This window comes from Hyaena hyaena, unplaced genomic scaffold, assembly GCF_003009895.1.
Source record: "Hyaena hyaena isolate Hyena2069 unplaced genomic scaffold, ASM300989v1 scaffold_28, whole genome shotgun sequence".
In the NCBI taxonomy this organism is placed as follows: domain Eukaryota; kingdom Metazoa; phylum Chordata; class Mammalia; order Carnivora; family Hyaenidae; genus Hyaena; species Hyaena hyaena.
Window position 1 is genome coordinate 4,138,296 of NW_024080660.1, and position 15,160 is coordinate 4,153,455.

A 15,160-nucleotide genomic window follows, 5' to 3' on the forward strand; every position below is an offset into this window, starting at 1 on the left:
TGCCGTCTTACACGCCGAATATTCCACACAGAGGGTACTCAGAAAGGCCTCACTGACAAGAATGACACTTGAACAAAGACTTGGAGGAACTGAAAGGAACAACCATGTGGATATTGGGGGAACGTGTTCTAGGCAGAGGAAATATATGCAAAGGCCCTGAGGCAGAAACATCCTTGGAATGTTTGAGAAACAAGGAGGCCGGTGTAGCTGAAACAGAGTGAATGAGGAACAGAACAGGAGATGAGGGAAGCCAGATCATTCAAGGAATTTTGTAAGAAACTTTGCTGGTATCCTAAATGAGATGGAGAGCCACTGGAGGGCTCCCTGTTGGGGTACCATGATCTTCATGGTTTAATGTTTGGGGTTTTTAAATATATTTTTTATTTTATTTTATTTGAGAGAGACAGAGAGAGAGAGAGCGCGCATGCGAACCAGGGAAAGGGGCAGAGGGAGAGAATCTTAGCCAGGCTCCAAGCTCATCATGGAGCCCAGTGCAGGGTTCAATCCCATGACCCTGGAATCACGACCTGAGCCAAAATCAAGAGTCGGATGCTTCACTGACTGAGCCACCCAGGTGCCCCTGCATGGTTTAATATTTTCTAGAGGATCGTTCTGGCTGCTGTTTGGAACAGGGTAGAAGCAGAGTCCAGTTAGGAGACTATTACAAGCAAGATGTAGGGACAGCTTGGTTTATGGTGTTAGGGGTAGAAACAGTGAGAAATGGTGAGTTGCTGGGTATCTGTTGAAGGTAGAGCTGATGGGGTTGCTGGTAGATTAGACTGTAACTGGGCTGGGAAGGGAAGGGAGGAGTCAGGATGACTCCAAGGTATTTGGGCTGAGCAGCTGGAGGACTGAGACCAGAGTAGGCTGCGGGGGAGAGTGGGGAGACACAGGTTCAGTTCCCAGCATGTTACGTTGGAGTTGCCTGGGAGATACCCTAGTAGAGATGCCAAGGAGGTGACTGGACACACATGATGAGAGTCTGTCTCAGGAGGAGAAAACACACACGGTGTTTTTCAGTGATTGGACGGTAGGAAAGCCACAAGGCAGGTTGAGGTCACAAAGGAAATGAGTGTAGGTAGGGAGGAGGTGGAGATCAAGGGGGCTGAGAACTGGGCACTCCAACTCTGAAAGGTCAAGTTAATGAGAAGGAATCTGCAAAGGAAACTGAAAAACACAAGGCTAGTGAGGTAGGAGAACAAGAGGGAGTGGCATCCAGAAGGAAGCCTTGAGTGTATTCACATCCCTCACAAGGAGAAGGAATGTGCGGATGGTGCTGGTGTTCTAGAAGGGCTGAGGTTAGGGTGGGTTCTGTCTGAGCAGGAAGCGACTTGCACTCCTGTGTGAAAGGGTGGGGAGACAGCTCAGGTTATTTTCAAGTTGGTCCGACAACGGGCCCGGGAAGATGATCGTTTGGCTAATGAGCCCTTGCTCGCGGGTGAGAAGTACGCCTGAAATGTGCCCCCTTCAGCTCCATCTCAAAGGCTCTGCTCTGGCTTCTCCTGGGAAGGACGCCAGCCCAAGATGGCTGGCTGACTCCTCCTGCCAGGACTGTGTCGTGGAGCGGGGCACTGGCGCTGGCAGCTCCCCAAGGGGCGGGGGGGGGGGTTGGGGAAGGGAGGGACAAACGTGTCAGTCCTCCTTCAGGGCAGGAGATGTGGGCTGGGTGGAGCCAGGAGGACCGGCCCATAGTCAACCTGCTGATATTTCTTCTCTGGATCCCTTCTTGAATTCACAGTTCAGGCGATGCTCTTCTTGTGCCAACTTTAATGTCTGACCTGGGGTTTTTCTAGAAAATGGCAGCTGGTGCTGACTTGGGCATTTCCTGGAACTAACACAGCACTTTGGCTCAGTTCAGTTCAATAAATGCATAAGGCACAATTATGCTTCTATCTCTATGTGAAAATGGCTCCAGCCTTCAGCCAACCGGTTTCTCCCCCTCTGGTCCAATGTGACCATGTGACAATGTGACCAATGTCCTGGTCACTGCTCTACACTCAGCAGAGACTTTGGCTCCTGGTTCAGCGTCTTCCTTTCCATGCCTTGTCTCCCTCTCATTCGGGGTGATTTCAGTACTAGTGTGAATGAACTGACCAATGTCCTAACCCTTGCCGAACCTCACCTCCAGGGACCGTCACCTCTGCTCCTTTAAGTTATTTCATAACCAAGGCCATGCATTAAACTTTCTGACCACACAGGTTTACTCCAACTTGGAAACCGCGAACTCAGGTATCCCACTTTCTGACCGGTTTGGATCCTTCTAACACCCTCGTTCCTCTTTTCCCTTCCCACCTGTTCCTTGCTTTGCTACAGGACCTCTGGCTTCTCAGATTTCCTCCAAATCTATCATTGAAAGCCTTGTTTCACTTCCTTGCCATTCAGCCCAAACTCACAGCCTGTCACAACATCCCCCACTGGCCAAAACCCTTGACCATTTGTCCGTATCCCAACAGCAAAACTACCCTCTGGATCAATCCATCCACCTTTTCTGCTCCCGTGCCCAGAAAAACATCACCCGAAGCCACTGGAGGAATCAAACAGGCCATTGCCCGTGTCACTCACCCTCCATCTCCTACATGCCTCTTGCGGGTCTGCAGCCATTCTCATCATGGTCATTGTCACAACAGGCCCCTCCCCCCCCATTCCAGGAGAAAACAAAAGCAATCAGAAAAGCACAGACTTGACCAGAATACCTTCCTTTCAGTCCCCGTATGCCCACTGTTACAACCTCTTCTGTGTTTCTACCTGTCCGTCTCTCTCTCGCCTTTTCCAAAGCTCAACTTCCCACGGGTTCCCACCCCTACAAGTGCCCATCCCTTACTAGCTCCTCAGAGATCTTACTCCATCAATTATCTCCCCCCTATTTGTTCAAGCTTTCCCTCTCTTCTAGTTCTTTCCCTCATGTGTATAACAAAGCTCAGGATTTCTATGGTAAACACACACACACACACACACACACACACACACACACACACACACACACAGTAAAACCCAATCCCATGCCCACCCCCCACCCCCAGCTACACTATGCCTACTCTCCTTCCTGCCACTTCAGGTTGCTTAAAGAAGTGATGTATGCGCTCAGAGTGCCTAATTCCTTGCCTCCCAGTTACCCACAGCTCCTTGAAAATGACTGAAACTATCCTGGCAAAGATAAGCACTTACTTCCAGGTCCAACAGATGCTTCTTGGCTCGTATCTTGGGTGATGCATTTGACAGCTCTGTCCTCCCTCCTCCCTGCACCGGGTACCCCCATCTGTTTCCCCGTCTGGGCCCCAGCCATCCTGAGGTACCCTTTGTGCCCTAGCCTCCTGGCCTGGAGAACCCTGCTCTTGTTTTTCAATCCCCTTCAAGGGACCCTCTGCATGTGCCCGGTGTCCTGTGCGTATCACTACTTTAGTACTCATCCTTGTATAGGAATGAGCTTTCCTGTCACCCCAAAAGACTGGAACTCGTTGGGAGCAGGGACTGTCTTTTGTGTGTGTGTGTTTATTTATTTTGAAAGAGCTAGACAGAATGTATACACTGTATGTATGCAGAGAGAGGGACAGAGAGAATCCTGAGTAGGCTCCGCACTGTCAGCTCAGAGCCCAACTCAGGGCTCAATCCCCCAAACTGTGAGATTATGAATTGTGCCAAAATCAAGGGTTGGACGCTTAACCCACTGAGCCACCCAGGTGCCCCCCCCCTTTTTAAAGTTTTTATTTTAACCACCTGGCGCTCATCAAGACAAGTGTACTCCTTAATCCTTGTCACCTATTTCTCTTATCCAACCTGCTCCTCCCACCTCCCCTCTGGTAACCATCAGTTTGTTCTCTACAGTCATTTCTTGGTTTGCTTCTCTTTTATTTTCAGGGACTGTCTTTTAATTTTTTTTTTTTTAACATTTATTTACTTTTGAGAGATAGAGAGACAGAGCAGGAGCAGGGAAGGGCAGAGAGAGGGGAGACACAGAACCTGAAGCAGGCTCCAGGCTCTGAGCTGTTAGCCTAGAGCCTGACGCAGGGCTCGAACTCAAGAACCACGAGATCATGACCTCAGCCCAAGTTGGCTGCTTAATCGACTGAGCCACCCAGGCGCCCCCAGGGACTGTCTTTTAAACCTATTTTTTTGTCTTCATTTTTCTCAGTGGCATTTGGCCACTCCCACCTTCATGAAGCTCTTTTTTTCTCTAGGCTTCATGACACCACATTCTCCTGGGTCGCCTCCCACTTCAATGGCTATTCCCTCTTAATATCTTGGGTAACTGCTTCTCCTCTGCTTGCTTAACCTCAGAATGCTGAGAGAATCCAAACTTCACCCTTGACCTGGATCTCCCCCTAGGCGATCTCCCCCATTGTGTTAAATTCCATCTACAGGCTGCTGGCTCCCAGATTTTTATCTGAATCTGACCTCTGCCTGGGGCTTCAGATGCATATATCCCATTGCATAATCATCCGCATGGATGTTTACTAAATATCTCAAACTTAATGTGGTCAAAACAGGACTCTTGATTTCCAGCTCCAAATCTGTTCTCCCCGAGTGCTCTTTATCTCAGTATGTGGTACAATCAATAATCACCTATTGCTTGGCCCAAAAGCCTGGGAGTAGTGTGACTACTTGTCCTGGTTTGCCTGGGACTTGTCCTCATTTTAGCCCTGACAACCCTGTGCCGGGAAACTCCTCGGTCTCAACCAAGCCAGGGTGTTTGGCCATCTCACCTGAGAGTCACCCAAGACTTCTTCCCTTCACATTCTACATCCCATCAACTGGATCTCCATCCAAATATACCCTCTTTCCACCTCCACCACCACCTGGTCCAACCCTCCATCATGTCCCACATAGGCCATCCCAGGAGCCTCTTCATCTGGCTTCCCTTCTTCCTTGCTTGGCCCACTGCATTTTTTCACACAATAGCCAGAGGATCTTCACAAAGAGAAAATATGACTATAGCACCACACACCATCTATGAGCTTGAATACCTACTAGTTCAAGCATTCCAACTGCACTTAGAACAAATCCAAATTTCCTTCCTGTAGGCTCTATATGATCTGGCTCTTGCCTCCCATCCACTGTCATCTCCTGGTTCACTCCCTTCCTCCCATCCCTCCCTCCCCAACCTCCACCCCCATCACCTCATGACTCACTCTCTCCTGCCATTCAGGTATGAGGTCAAAGTTACCCTCATGACTGTATCCAGAGTCATTTCCCAATTTTCTCCCTATCAGATCTCTCTCTTCCATTATCTTCAAAGCATAGCTCATCACCTGATATTACCTTGTTCATTTTTTTGTTTGTGTATCAACTCCCCCCATCGAAGATGTAAGCTGGAAAGCAGAGCCCTTGCCAGTCTTGTTCACATCCCTGTTCTCAGCACACAAGTACTCAGGAAGCCTTTGCTAATAAATGAATATTCAGCCGTAGTACAGGGTCTCTCACTGTGGTCATAAAAGATACTGAATAAACAAATTAATGAGAGTCAACCAAGCCCTAGGCTAGGCACTGGACCCACCTTTGTAACTAAGCTATGTTGCTTTAGGAGTTTATGACTTACTGAGAGAAAGATACATAAATCAAATTTTAAACTAAATAGTCATAACAATTATGAATATGCTGGAGAGTAAGAAATGTCATAACTGGGTGCCTGGGGGGCTCAGTTGGTTAAACATCCAACTTCAGCTCGGGTCATGATCTCACAGTTCGTGGGTTCAAGCCCCATGTCAGGCTCTATGCTGACAGCTCAGAGCCTGGAGCCTGCTTCAGATTCTGTGTCTCCCTCTCTCTGCCCCTTCTCCACTCGCATTGTCTCTCTCTGTCTCAAAATTAAACATTAAAAAAAATAAATGTCATAACTTTTTCTTTTCCTTTTTTTTTTTTTTAAACTAAGCTTTATGCCCAAGGTGGGGCTTGAACACAATCCATCCACCAATGACCCATGAAGTAATCCAAAAAAACCAGTTTGACCATTTCACTGCCTTTATGTAGCATGAAACAGACCAAATTTCTTAGCATGGCTTTCAAAACACTCCATCATTTAGAGTAACAACTTTATTCTCCACTACATTTCTCCATCCCATAGAACCCATACCCAGCTTGACTCACCTACTAGCCATTCCCCAACATGTTTCTATATGCTTCCATTTTCACATTTTCTCTAAAGCTGTTTTTCCTACTTGAAATATCCTTTGCCTCCTTCCCCTTTGACTGCCTCATGTCCCCAATATTTCCGCAATTCAGAGTCCTCATTTATTCAAAGTCTAGCCCTATTTCCATCTCATCTCTGAAGACTGCCTGAGAGGAACGAGGCAGGGACTCTGGAACCAGGCTGGATTTACCTGCCCATTTTATGCCGTTCTTCCTATTTGTGTAATCTTGGATAGGTTATGATGCTTCAGGTCCTTCCTCTGTAAATTGGGAGGTATATAAAAGATATCATGTAACTTACAGCACAAAGAAGGAAATGGATGACAAATCAGAAATTAGTGGACCAGAGGGGCACCTGGGTGGCTCAGTCACTTGAGCAACTGACTCCTGATTTCAGCTCAGGTCATGGTCCCAGTGTCGTGGATTGAGCCCCATGTCGGGCTTTGTGCTGACAGCATAAAGCCTGCTTGGATTCTCTGTCTTTCTCTGCCCTTCCCCTGGCTCATGTTCTCTCTCTCTCTCTTAAAAATAAATAAAAAATTTAAGGTAATAATGGAAGGTATAGGTCTTTAAACTGTGTGTGTGTGTGTGTGTGTGTGATTTCACATTAGGGAAAGATTTTTGAGAAATGACACAAAAAGCATGGACCATGGAAGAAAAAATTGATACTGGACTTTTACAAAATTTTAAAATTTTGCTCTTAAATGACATTATTAAGAAATGAAAAGGCCAGGGGCGCCTGGGTGGCTTAGTCGGTTAAGCGTCCGACTTTCGCTTAGGTCATGATCTCGCGGTTCGTGGGTTCGAGCCCAGCGTTGGGCCCTGTGCTGACTGCCAGCTCGGAGCCTGGAGCCTGTTTCAGTCTGTGACTCCCTCTCTCTCTGACCCTCCCCTGCTCACGCTGTCTCTCTCTCTCTCTCTCCTAGAAATAAATAAAAAAACATTAAAAAATTAAAAAAAAAAAAAATGAAAAGGCCAGCCATGGACTTGGAGAAAATATTTGTAAAACATATACATGGTAAAGGATTTATATCTAAGCCCCAAACACACACACACACACACACACACACAGACTTGGTTAAAAATAGACCAAAGATCTAAATACATACTTCATCAAGGAAGATATTTGCTATTTCAAATAAATTTATGAAAAGATGTTCCAAAACATTAAACATCAAGAAAATGCAAATTTATGCCAGAATAAGATACCACTACAAATCCACTAGAATAGCTAAACTTAAAAAGACTTACAATGTCAAGCAGTGGTAAGGATGTGGGAACACCGGATCTCTCATACATTGCTGCCAAGTGGTACAGCCACTTTGGAAAACTGGAAGTCGTTTCCTTATAAAGTTAAACATATACTTACCATATGATCCAGCAATCTCACTCCTAAACTTATCCAAAAGGAATGAAAATGTATGTCCACAGAATCACTTATAGGCAAATGTTCATAGCAGTTTTATTCATAACAGCCACAAATTGTAGACAAACCAACTGTCCATCTACTAGTGACTGAATAAATAAATTGTGATGTAATCATACAAGTAATACTACTCACCAATTAAAAGGGTGGACTATTGATATACCCAACAGCATAAATGAATTTCAATAGTATCACACTAGATCAAACAAGCCAGACACAAAAGGGTACATACTGTATGTAAGATACAATTTTTATGAAAGTCTAGAAAAGGTAAAATAGTGAAATAGTGATAAAAGGTAGATCACCGGGGATGCCTTGGTGGCTCAGTTGGCTGGGCATCCAACTCTTAATTTCAGCTCAAGTGGTGATCTCGTGGTTCATGGGTTCGAGCCCTGCATCTGTCAGTGCAGAGCCTCCTTGGGATTCTCTCTCTGCCCCCCTCTCTCTGCCCTTCCCATGTGTGCTCTATTTCTCTCAAAATAAATAAATAAACAAACAAACAAACAAACAAAAAAGCAGATCACTGGCTGCCTAAAGCTGGAAGTTGGTTGAATACAAGAGAGTATGAGGACAGACACTTGGCTGGCTCAATCGGTAGAACATGCAACTCTTGATCTCAAGAGTCTTGAGTTCAAGCCCCATGTTATGCATAGGCATTACTTAAAAAATAAAAGAGCATGGGGAACTTTTCTGGGATAATAGAAATGCTCTATATCTACCTAATGAGGAAGAGCCTTTCATTAACACCGAACCTCATGCTCACTTGAAAGATTAGTAATGAAGACGCAACATCAACTGATTTAAAACTGTAAGTTTAAAGTCACCACTAGTAACACTAGTTTCTCAAGAACATCGCAAGGACTATAAATAAGCACAATGTATACATTGAAGATAGACCTTTCCACAGATTTCATTGCTTTTCTGAAACACATGAATCAATAACTTACTGAACTGTGTATGTTGGCAGGGGAGCCTAGCCACTGGGAGAAGGAGGCTACGAAATTACCACTTGAGTTAACAAAGTATCTTGTGCGCCTAAGGCATTCTGGTTACTATGCGGAGGACGCTTCCAGCAAAGAGGGGACAGTCTACAGGAAGCAATGGAAGGACAAACGGTTACCGCTCAGTGTGACATAAGCAATGAAAGAAAGGTCTACGGGAGGCTGTAACACTGAAAACAAGCTAATGAGCTCTGAGGATATAGAGATGGAGTCACCATCAAGGAAGGCTTTGGGAGGAAGATGAAACCTGATCAAGGAAGGTAAATATTCCCAACGGACCCTGAGGGGGTCTGCGCCAGATGGGAGGCAGACGAGGGGACATTGGCTTAACATAACGTGTCATCCCATTGGAAACAGCCTGGGAAATTAACGGCAAGGACATGCACCTGCTTCAACCCTTTCACTTCCCCGCAGGACTCTTCTGCAAGTCAATATTTCTCTATAAAAACCTGCCATCTGTCACGCGGTCCTGGGGTACAGCCCGTAGGCCAGTCAAGATGTGACTCTCATCAGGTTGTCTTGGGGAAGGTTGTAGTTGTTCAGAGGAGGGTGTCTAAAAACTGGGGTAATCAGAATTGCCCCTCTGTGGCAAAACTCTTCTGTAAATTCCTGAAGGTACAAAAAAAAAAAAAAAAAAAGATCCCTCCTACCCTCCCGAGTCAAATCAAGCAGAAACAAAAGAAAGGAAAAGCCCCACGATGAAACAGTTGAAAGGTGGCCCTGCAGGCAAAGGAAAAGTGCATCCACACCTGGAAGTGGACTGGGCAGCCCCATGAAGCCAAAATACCAACTTGACGGAAGAACAGTCCTGGATGTTCACCTGGCCTCGGCTACCAGCATTACGAGGGTCTCAGGCAACAACAGCACGAACTCTCAGTCCAGCATTCTTGGGGATCCTTTCCTCCTTCCAAGTTGGTCATATGTACAGCTCTGTAATCAGACACAGTGATTCTCCAAGCCTCGAGCAATGTGCCCCCCCCCCCCCACCATTGAGAATGATGCCCTGGTTCACAGGAACGCAATAGGAAGCGAAAAGCTAAGCAAATAGGTAAGGGAGATGAAGCCCTAACTGCAAACACCCTAATCCTGAAAGCCAAGCAAGGATCCATCCATCAGCCTCTTGGGTTTCATCTCCAACCTCCTAAATTAGCCTCTCTCCATGGAGATCAGGAAGAATCAATTCATTTGTTTGTGTTCACATACAAAGCTTGGTTCTCCCATAAGGAACAGCCTCCACTTCCGGGCACTTACCACAAAAAGGTGGAGTCATAAGGGGCAAGGCAGGCCTGGAATGGGCAGGGCCATTCTCCAGTGGGAATGACCTCCGGGAGGGCAGCAGCCGGCACACTAGAAATAGCAGGGCCCCATCAGGCACTCTGAGAGGGTGAGTAACGCCATCTAGTGGAAACAACAGAGCACCTCTAGTCGCAGAGGAATAGGACTGAAGCCTCTGGTGTGGCCCGAAGGGTACCCTGGCATGCCAATACAGACAGACTATTAACTCTGGAAAAGAAAGGACCTGGCTGATTTGCTCACATATGAAATTCCTAAATTACCATGCACCGGATTAAGGACGCTCGAATTAACTGATGGGATACCCCCAGCCAAGCTGAAATGTGTGACTATGCTCTACAAAGTTAGAGCTTACTACAGCTTCTCTGGAAGGACCTTTCAGTTCTTTGATTGTGGCCCATTTATTTGTAATCGCACGTGGCTGTGCTGATGAAATCTCAGCGAAGGCTATATGAAAGGTGACTTTACCAAAGTGACTAACTTGGAGCACCCGGGTGGCCCAGTTGGAAGAGCAAGTGACTCTTGATCTCTGGGTTGTGAGTTCGAGCCCCACGTCAGGTGCAGAGAAGACTAAAAAAAAAAAAAAGTGATTAACTCATTCAAGAGATTACTAAAAAAGTAAATAAACAAAAGAAAGTGATTCACTCATTCAAATCTTTGTTGCCTATCTATATGCTAGTCTCAGTTCCAGGCTTTAGGCTCATGAACAAGACACATAACAAGATCACGGCTCTCAGAGGGTGGCGAGGGTGGCAGTAGACCAGAAACGAGTGAAGATGTTAACAAGACAAGGTTGGAATGAACATAGTTTAAAAAGGTGAAGTGAGGGAAAGGACGGGTTGTGGAGAGGGTAGTGAGGAGCCTCTTGAGGTACTTTGAGAGGAAGAGCTCACTTCTCATGAGGAAATGTTTTTATTTTATTTTATTTATTTTAAAGAAGCAAACAACTTTTTATTTATTTTTAATTTTTTTAATTTTTTTTTTTTTTAATTTCTAGGAGAGAGAGAGAGAGACAGCGTGAGCAGGGGAGGGTCAGAGAGAGAGGGAGTCACAGACTCTGAAACAGGCTCCAGGCTCTGAGCTGGCAGTCAGCATAGAGCCTGACGCGGGGCTCGAACCCACGAACCATGAGATCATGACCTAAGCGAAAGTCAGATGCTTAACCGACTAAGCCACCCAGGTGCCCCCATGAGGAAATGTTTTTAAAGACAACCATTCCAGGGGCGCCTGGGTGGTTCAGTTGGTTAAGCGTCCAACTTCAGCTCAGGTCATGATTTCACAGTTCGTCAGTTCAAGCCCAACATCAGACTCTGTGCTGACAGCTCGGAGCATGGATCCTGCTTCCAATTCTGTGTCTCCTTCCCTCTCTGGCCCTCCCCTATTCTCACACACACACTCTCTCTCAAAAATAAATAAACATTAAAAAAAAATTTAAAGACAACCATTCCAGACTCTGTATCCAGATGAGCTCTCAAAACTCTTCTGGGACTCCTCTCTGGTTTTTGCCTTCAATGTATGAGCTCCATCAAGAAAAACATGCTGGGGCACCTGGGTGTCTCAATCAGTTAAGTGTGTCTGACTTTTGGTTTCGGATAAGGTCATGATCTTACAGTTTTGTGGGTTTGAGCCCTGTGTCAGGCTCTGCACTGACAGTGCGTAGCCTGCTTGGGATTCGCTCTCTCCTTCTCTCTTTGCCCCTCCCCCACTTGCGCTGTCTCTGTCTCTCTCAAAATAAACTTTAAAAAAGAAAAAAAAAGAAAAAGGAAAGAAAAGCATGCTTGGTGGCACCTGGCTGGCTCAGTCGGTAAAGCATGGGACTCTTCATCCCGAGGTTGTAAGTTCGAGCCTCGTGTTGGGTGTAGAGAGTACTTAAAATCTTAGGGGGAACCTGGGAGTTATCAGTCAGTTGAGCACCTGACTCTTGATCTTAGCTCAAGTCATGATCTCACAGTTCATGAGTTTGAGCTCCGCATCGGGCTCTGCACTGACAGCCCAGAGCCTGCTTGGAATTCTATCTCCCCTCCTCTCTCTCTCTGCCCCTGCTCACATGTCTGCTCTCTGAAAATAATAATAAACTTTAAAAAATAAATAAATCTTTTCAGGAAAAAATGTAGGTTTAACTCAAAATAGCATACTGCATGCAGCTTTACCATCGCCATTCTTTTTGACTCTGAACATCCTCGGGATATTTATTAAAATTAATCCAGTCTTTCTTTATTAATGATTTATTTTTGAGAAAGACAGAAAGAGAGAGAGTGCACAAGCAGGGAAGGGGCAGAAAGAGGGAGAAAAAGAATCCCAAGCAGGCTCTACACTGTCAGCGCAGAGCTCAATGGGAGCTTGAACCCATGAACCAGGAGATGATGACCTGAGACAAAATCCAAGATCAGACGCTTAATTGACTAAACCCCCTAGGCGCTCTCAAAATTAATCCAGTCTTAAACCACGTGCATGGTAACCTATTATTTTGGTGGGAAAGTATGCAGCAAGCTCTGGAGAGAGTTAAGACCTCTGTGAGGTCCTTTCTTCCTCTCTGCGGACAGTATCTTTAATGAGCACACACCTCTGGCAACTGTGCTGTTCTTTTGCTGTGAGCACCTCCTCCTTGTCTTCTAGGGAAGGATCTGTAAAAAAACAACAGTGAAAAAGAGTATTCAGCAAACAAAGGTGGGAGGAGACTGGGAGAAAAGGAAAGTACTAAGATGGAGGAAAGAGTAAAAGATTAAAAGAACAAAACTTGATAAATCACTCCCAAGTTCGCCGCTTATAGTTCAAGTTTCTGGACCTTATGTCCTCATCAGATCCCAGGGGTATCTTCCCGATGGGTCAAGCAATCCACTTTCCATAAACTTCGCTTCCTGTCTTCCCTGGTGAGATCACGGAATCGGCCAATGACAAAGCAGTGACACAACTCAAACTTTTACATAGTAACACATACCCCCACCTCCCCCATGCGTGTAAAATGGTTTCTTTATTCCCTGATGGCAAACTTGTCACTAAAACATATTAACTGGAAGCAGTATAAGTCTTGCTTGGTGAATCCTCAAAGTGAGCAGGGTTAGAAGGATCGATTTATCCTATTTATTACCCTTATTTCTGTATTGATATCTGCTACCTTTGTATTTTAAAGTCATAATTGACCGACATAAACAGTCTCTTTGGAGCAAATCTGGGGAGAAAAAGACTAATGTTTTGTACTGATCACAAAGCATTTGATGAAGTCCATATGGAAAAGATCCTAATTACCAACAGAGAAAGATTCCAAAAAACTAACATTTGTGTTATAATCAGTTAAATGAAGACATATCAAAACCTCCTTATACTTACAACAAGAAATTAAGTCTCTCATCTCAAAAAGATACCCTTGGGCAGCCTACTTCTTTTCTTAGAAGGCACTAAGAATGCTTTTATATATCTGTGTATTAGATACTTTTATAACATGTATTTATGTGAGAAAAAATACACAAGATATTTCCACTTTTTTTTTTTTTTTTTTTGAGAGAGAGAGTGGGAGAGGGACAGAGAGATAAGAATCCTAAGCAGGCTCCATACTCCATGTTCAGGGTAGAGCCCAACACAGGGCCTGATCCCAAAACTCTGGGATCATGACCTGAGCTGAAATCAAGAGTTAGCAGCTCAACCAATTGAGCCCCCCAGGCGCCCTCCAGTTTATTTTTAAAGGTCCACAGAAGGGGGCCCCTGGCTGGCTCAGTCGGGGGATCGTGTGACGCTTGATCTCACAGTTGTGTCTGAGTCCCATGTTGGGTTTAGAGATTAAAAATAAAATCTTTAAAAAAATAAAAAATAAAACGTACACAGAGAATCCAAAGACGACTCCAAATGAGACCACCAAATTCCTAAATCTGTAACTATCAAAATTTGAGGTCAGTAATTAAATATTTGTCTTAAGTTTTCTATTAAAGTAGAAAAAAAACCCAGCACAATGTCTCCATGGTTATCAGGAGTCATAGCAATGCATCCGGTTTGATGTGAAATGGCTATTTTCATAAACCTTCCTGGGGAGAGATGGCCAAAAATGCTGAAATTAACCCCAACATGAAAGTAGAGTATAACCAGAGGCTATTGATTCAATTTGTACTAAATACTGATTGCTTGCAACTATTCTTTCCTCCCGGTTCAGAAAAATATCTTTAATAAATTTTCTTCATTAGCTAGGAAGATCCAAATACCCAAATTAAGAATACTATTATGTCTTAATCCATTAATAGGCTTGTTATAACCCAAATGTTTGTCCCTTTTTTCAGGGTAAGAAGTTTGACTTTTCTAATGTTACCATCACATTTATGCAACATTGTAAGTGGGAGTATGTCATGATTTATAATACCATGATTAGCATTAATAGTAATGTGCAAACTGAAGAAACAGGATGATTTCTCTGCTACTTAACTGGTGCAGCCACTCTGGAAAACAATATGGGAGTTCCTTAAAAAGGTAAAAAATAGAACTAGAGTCGGGGGGGGGGTGGCACCTGGGTGGCTCAGTCCATTAAACGTCTAACTCTCGATTTCAGCTCAGGTCCTGATCTCACGATTCATGAGTTCAAGCCCCACATTGGGCTTTGTGCTGATAGTATAGAGCCTGGTTGGGATTCTCTCTCCCTCTTTCTCTGACCACCCCCTGGCCCCGCTCTCTCTCTCTCAAAAAATAAACTAATTTTAAAAATCAAAAAATAGAACTACCCTGGGGTGCTGGGTAGCTCAGTAGGTTGAACAAACAACTTTAGCTCAGGTCGTGATCTCACAGTTCATGAGTTCAAGCTCCATGTTGGGCTCTGTGCTGACAGCTTGGAGCCTGGGGCCTGCTTATGATTCTGTGTCTCCTTCTCTCTCTGTCCCTCCCCCACTTACTCTCTCTCAAAAATAAATATTAAATAAAAAAAATAGAACTACCCTACAACCAACAATTGTACTACTATGTATTTATCCAAAGGATACAAAAATGATGATTTGAAGGGGCATATGCTCTCAGATGTTTTAGTAGCATTATCAACAATAGCCAAACTATGGAAAAGAGCCCACATGTCTATTGACTGGCGAATGGATAAAGAAGAGGTGGTGTATATATATATACATGATTTCACTCACATGTGGACTTTAAGAAACAAAGCAGATGAACATAGGGTAAGGGAAGAAAAATAAAGACAAAAACAGAGATGGAGGCAAACCATGAGTCTTAAATATAGAGAACAAACTGAGGGTTGCTGGAGGGAGGTGGATGGGGGGGAATGGACTAAATAGGTAGGGGGTATTAAGGAGGGCACTTGTTGGGGTGAGCACTGGGTGTTGTAAGTGATGAA

The 15,160-nt window shown here is 44.7% G+C and overlaps 1 long non-coding RNA gene across 2 annotated transcripts; it reads right to left on the minus strand.

The window, feature by feature from the left end:
* Positions 1–7,991: 7,991 nt before the first annotated feature.
* LOC120228846 lies at positions 7,992–13,315 on the minus strand. 2 transcript variants are annotated; one of them, XR_005527606.1, is made up of 4 exons: positions 12,407–13,315; positions 10,312–10,413; positions 9,802–9,948; positions 7,992–9,480 (listed from the first exon to the last, which is right to left on the minus strand). It is a non-coding gene; the product is annotated as an uncharacterized LOC120228846 (long non-coding RNA). The 2 variants fall into 2 exon arrangements; XR_005527605.1 differs by having other exon boundaries at positions 7,992–9,948.
* Between the last annotated feature and the right edge of the window lie 1,845 nt (positions 13,316–15,160).